A 6,004-nucleotide genomic window follows, 5' to 3' on the forward strand; every position below is an offset into this window, starting at 1 on the left:
GGTATTTCGTGGCCCATCATACAAGTTGCGAACTCGACTTTTCCGAATAGTAATCAATTAAATGATATGAATTAAAATTAAAGTCATTTCTCATAATACGGTCAGCTTAATCCTTTTACCTTCCTTTTGAATATGAACATAGACTTTTAAAGGTATAGGGATCTGCATTCCTTTCTATACGATACGTCTCGTAAGGAAAAAATTATGTATGCCCTTAGGAAGTTATTATTTATTGAACTTATTATCAACATCGTCATCAGATATTAGATAACAGTGGCACATATTTTTAATTATGTAAGTAAGTTAATGTTTTAAGAGCCGCGGTTGGTTTGATCGTTTATTTGTTACAGTAAGTTTTTATTCTGTTACCGTTCCGGAAGCCCCAAATCAATATTTGAAAGTGTGAAAGAGATAGAGGATGTTAGCACGGGCTAGGGGCGGGCTAGCACGCCTTCTCCTTCCCATCCCCCGACACCTGTCCTAAATAGAAGGGGAAATACTGACATTAGAATATTTTTAAGCATCTTTTATTAAAACAACTTTAAAATTGTGTGTTTCGTTATCGAGAGTGCCAAGTAAAATGATACGAAAAATATGAATGTTGGTACTACAACTTGTGTGTGTGGTACTAATTACGTAGCCGTAATTATTTTAGTCAATCTCTTACCGAGTGTACATCATGATGTAAATCATTATATTCGTTACTGTTCGTTGTAGTATAGTAGGATGAGGATGAGATACCTTAGATTTTTCTCTTTAATGATTTTTAACGACCTATGTTTAAGCCGGCAACGCATATGTGATTCATCTGGTGAGAGAATTTGGGCGGCGGTGATCACTTAGCATCAGGTGACCTGTACGATTGTTTGGATTTCTCTTCCTTTAATAAAAAGGTCATAAATAGAGCGTATAGCCGTCTTCTACTCTACTCGTAGCTTGATTAATCCTGATGAATACAATAAAATATCTTTATCTGGTGATTAGAATCAGTGAAATGGGTTTTACAGCATTTACTAACTATTTCTTATTAGCGAAGCTATTAATTTTACGACCAATCAATTTTGTTGGCAATAAATAATGAAGAAAACTATGGACAGAAGTACCACATTGTTAATAATGGCTGAGAAACAGCTCAGAGTGTTGGTTAAGTTCTTTTCTCTGTATTACTTATTACGTAAGTACTAATGAACCTCTCTTCAATGGGTACGGAGGTACACATAAACCACAACGCTTACATCTCAGAGAGGAACTCCCACATTTCCATCAATTATTCACCTCAATTGTTATTTCTAGCCACGCTCGAGTCATTGATACTCTTTTTAAACGGTCCCATGATTCTTTCTTTACCTACTGAAATCTGTTCCACTGCAACTTCGTAGTTGCGACTTTATAGCCCAGTGGCTAGTTACCCTAGTTGGCAGTCCGAGGTTCGAATCCTTGTAGGTGCTGACGTTTTGAATTGATGTCGATGGCTAGCAGGTTTTCACTTTCCATCAAAAAATGTATTGTAAAAATGGTTATAATTAATAAAATTTATTTATGTAGTTATATTTAATAATGTAAGTCGTCCGTCATATTAGATAAACATATCAAATATAATATATAATATTTAAATCTTATTCAAATTTAAATTTATTGACTCGTTGTAGTTTAGCCACCTTTATTTGTTTGTGATTTTATAAAACGTTATTTAGAAAATTAAATCGCACGGAAATAGACATCAAAATTAGCAGCGCTTGGAAAATATTTTGATCTATCAAAGAAGTTATGAAAAATCCTCACTTGTGGGGTACAACTACAGCATTCAGCTGATGTATATTGACATTGTGGACTTGTGGACCATACGAGTACGTCTGAGACATACCAGCAAATATAGTGGGCTAATGGCCACAGAGTCGGTCAGAGTAGACTCTAGAAAATAATTGTGAATATGAAGCACAAATAAATAGATATATAAGCTGCACGTGTCTTATGTTTAGTAATATATTATGAAATTAAAATAATAAATGATATTAAGATGTCACTTTGCGGTACCACCGAGATGGTAAAAGAAGAGAAAAGCGTAAAAGAATGAGACGGTATGCTGATTAAAAAAAATGGGTCTTCATGGTAAAGAACAGACTACACTACAACTACATATAGAAAATGATGGCAATCACTAGTGGAAACTTTGGTAGAGGGCAATAACATATGTAACCGATGTCGAAGAGAAGTTTTTTATGGCAAAATACCACTGTGGTAGTAGTGTATAATGTAGTATCAGAAATAATAATAAAAAATATCTTTGTACTGTAGTGCATTGACAGGTGTATTTTTGCAGATCTTGTGGAGAGATGTGACTCAGTACCGTATGGTTATTGGAATTTGTGGACATATTATCGAATGAGAAGTAAAATTCATTTTCTGATTAGAGAGCTTCTTCTATCAGCCATGACAAACGTGAACCGAGTAGTAGTATTGAAAGATGAGTACACCGATGATGACAGCTACAACGTGGGCGAAAACATTTACAAAATACAAACTAAGTTCTCGAGAATTATTCGGTTGTATACTCTATCGAGTACAAATATTTTTGTGTATGATAAGCATAAGGTATGGGATTAATGATTAAAAAAAAAGTTTTTTTTTATGGAAAAGGAGGAGTAAATAGGGTACGCGTGGGTCACTTGAAGGTAAGCGATCACCGCAACCCACACTCTCGACACGGTGACCACCACAACGGCCTATTTCTGCAGTGCAGCATTAGGTACTGTGTTCCGGTCTGAAGGGCGCCGTAGCTAGTGAAATTACTGGGCAAATGAGACTTATGTCTCAAGGTAACGAGCGCAATTGTACTGCCACTCAGAAATTTTGTGTTTTTCAAGAATTCTGAGCAGTACTACATACTTATGGGCAGGGCGTATCAATTACCATCAACTGAACGTCCTGCTCGTCTCGTCCCTTATTTTATAAAAAAAAGAAGAATCACAGCCTTTTAAATGGCTGTATACCCTTTAATACCTCCGGCATGGATGAAACGTACCACGTGATCAGCGGTGATAAAGTACCACGGCTATCTAGAGCCTAACTGGCCAGAAGGAGAACGATGATGTATGTATGTGTGTGTGTATATTTGTGAAGGAATGTGGATGTGAGTATTCACTTCATTAATGTGGGCTTGGTCGGAGTGTACTCACTCACGAGACTGTCGCCAAGGTACTCCGCCTTTTCCTCGTCATTGAGGGCCGGTGTCAGTCCAGGTATTGTGGGTGCTCCTGTTTAAATTAGCGAGGCATCTTCCAGAACATTACATGCCAGGGCGTGAATTTGCTGAGCAAGCGGTCCTAAATATCGCCGTGGAGTTCTGCTATCTGTTTCCTTACCACTCGCTAGGCAGCGGACATGTCAACTATTCTCGATTGTGGGATACCTATTAGTATCTAGTGGTTCAGCGCTCCTCAGTGGCCAGATCCCTGACCTCTGGTGGCAGGTGGCATCGTGTTTTGGATGTGGCATGTCACAGAGGAGATAGCGTTCTGAGCTACTTCAACCGAGTCAATGACGTTCAGGTATTGAATCCAGTTGCTCGGACGTTGTGGTCTCGAGTTCCTTCTCCAATCGTTGCCGAGTCGATCACTATGTTAGTGGATGGCTAGTAGTTAGCGGGCGGGCCTAGGCTTACAATGACCGGCCGGTGGTCTGAGTCTAGATCGTGCATTTTTAAATAAAGCAGCATCAAGTACGTCGGGTCTATGTTCAACGTGATGCTGGTATCTGGTTGGCTCGGCCGTTACTGAGATGTGCAGTGACTCGGATGGCAGATGCCTCGATTTTAATGATCGATAGGTGGAGAACCCTCCTGTAATAGTTGTGACACCGCCTCGCTAGGTGGCACATTTTTATAGCCTAGTCGTACTTTCCATAGATTGAAATTAAACTAATTTGTAAAGTGAAGAAGCTGTTCATTTTGATATAAAACGAGCCAATGAGTTATTTACCATAATATAATATAATTATTTACATTCAACGTGTCATTTTTGACCTGACAGAATGGATCAGATTTGATTGAAGATTTCTGCTTCGTTTGCCCCGATTTCATATGCTTATAGCTTCAAATTGCCCCTAATAGTGAGGTAACTATAATTAAATACTTTTATTACTAAATAAAATAATACAAACTTTTCAGCACATCCTCCATTTAAGTGAAATTCAACATTTGGCTTCCGACATCGACCACTTGATTGAGATATTGCAGGAGTATGAGTCGCCCTACCGGGTCAAGAAATCCCGTTTGAACAACAACTACGCTTTGATTGCAACACCGCACGCTCCTGCTCCAGGTTTTCCTCACTTCGCTACACCTCCTGAATTACCAGGGATGCCGCCTCAAGAGCTGCCGCCACCAGAACTCATAAATAATGACCCTGGTATCCCACCACACATTGGTCGCAAGAAACACAACAGAGACATTTACAACGGGGCAGGATTCGACTCCGACATAGATTCATAATAATATGTTCCTTATTAAAACGATGCTTTATTTACAGTGCCTATGCCTACCTATACTTAACAACCTCTAATTAGAACGTTACTACCGCCTTCAAACATTGTTTACGTGTTATACTCGTATATAACTTTATAATTAAGTAAGTAAGTGTAAGTATGTACATTGTATTGTATATTTATGAAAGAGAGAATATGTCTACTGTAAATTTATTTTGATACAAGCCCGACGAGATAGTCCTCGTCCTGTAATCGTTTAACACCACACACACTCACATCACAAATCACACACCTACAATAACACTACACACAAATAGTCACACACTTACATAAACTCACACATACTTACATACATATATCACCGCACTCGCCGGCGAGTGCGAAATCTCTTCAAACCTAGAGTCCACTGGACTAACAGATATATTAGATCGTTAGTGATCTTCTCTCCATCCAGCCTAGTGAGCAAGCGATCCGAGGTTCGAGTCTCCTTCCGAGACGCCCCGCGCCTGTGAGCTACTTTTTCGGCCTCCAAGGCCCCCGCCCGGCTTCGCTGTAAAAGACATATGGGCCCCGTTTCGGGGTCTTCAATACGTAAATGTATTTTACTCCTCCCGAAAAAAAAAAGGTTAATTTATTAGAACTGTGATTACTATTTCCTTTTTTTTTTATTTGAGAGGGGGCAAGAGGCTCACGGGATGGGGAGAGGTGAGGCAACCGCCCATGGACATCCGCAACAACAGGTGTGTCAAGAAATGCGTTGCCGGCCTTTAAGGTGGGATGTATGTATGCTTTTTTCTTGAAGGTCCCTAAGTCGTATCTGTTCGGGAAGACCGCTGCCGGTAGTTGATTCCTCAAAGTGGCTGTGCGAGGCAAGATATTTCGAAGAAAACGCGCGGTTGTGGAATGCCAGACGTCTACGTGATGCGGATGGTATTTGCACGTAATGTCCGATGGTGGAATTCGGCCGCTGGAATGAACCCGAACAGCTCCTCTGAGCACTCCCCGTGATAAATGCGGTAGAAGATGCAGAGAGAACCCACATCTCTACGCAATGCTAGAGAATCAAGCCGATCGGAGATGACTTGATCGTCGATGATTCGAGCCGCTCTTCGTTGTATGCGGTCAAATGGAAGAAGCTGGTACTGGGGAGCACCCGCCCAGAGGTGAGAACAGTACTCCATGTGAGGCCGAATTTGCGCCTTATAAAGTTGCAGGCGGTGGCTTTTAGTGAAGTACTGTCTCGCCTTACTGAGTACAACAAGCTTTTTAGAGGCCAGTTTGGCCTTCTCTTCCAAGTGACCACGGAACTGAACGTCGCTCGATATATCGACGCCAAGTATGTCAATACAGGCTGTGGCAGTTAGAGGAGTGATCTCGAATCGAGGGGATAGGACAAAGGGAGACTTTTTAGTGATGAACGCACAAACTTGTGTCTTCTTGGGGTTGAATTGGACTAAATTTTGTCGGCCCCATTCCGAGACTTTGCAAAGCATAGTCTCGATTTCAGACACAAGTTTGATCC

General features: G+C 40.5%; 1 long non-coding RNA gene across 1 annotated transcript; it reads left to right on the forward strand.

The window, feature by feature from the left end:
* The first annotated feature begins 1,071 nt into the window (after positions 1 to 1,071).
* On the forward strand, positions 1,072 to 4,501 carry LOC126978757 (uncharacterized). The gene is made up of 3 exons (XR_007732695.1): positions 1,072 to 1,174; positions 2,321 to 2,592; positions 4,166 to 4,501. It is a non-coding gene; the product is annotated as an uncharacterized LOC126978757 (long non-coding RNA).
* The last annotated feature ends 1,503 nt before the right edge of the window (positions 4,502 to 6,004 follow it).

This window comes from Leptidea sinapis, chromosome Z (assembly GCF_905404315.1).
Source record: "Leptidea sinapis chromosome Z, ilLepSina1.1, whole genome shotgun sequence".
NCBI lineage: Eukaryota > Metazoa > Arthropoda > Insecta > Lepidoptera > Pieridae > Leptidea > Leptidea sinapis.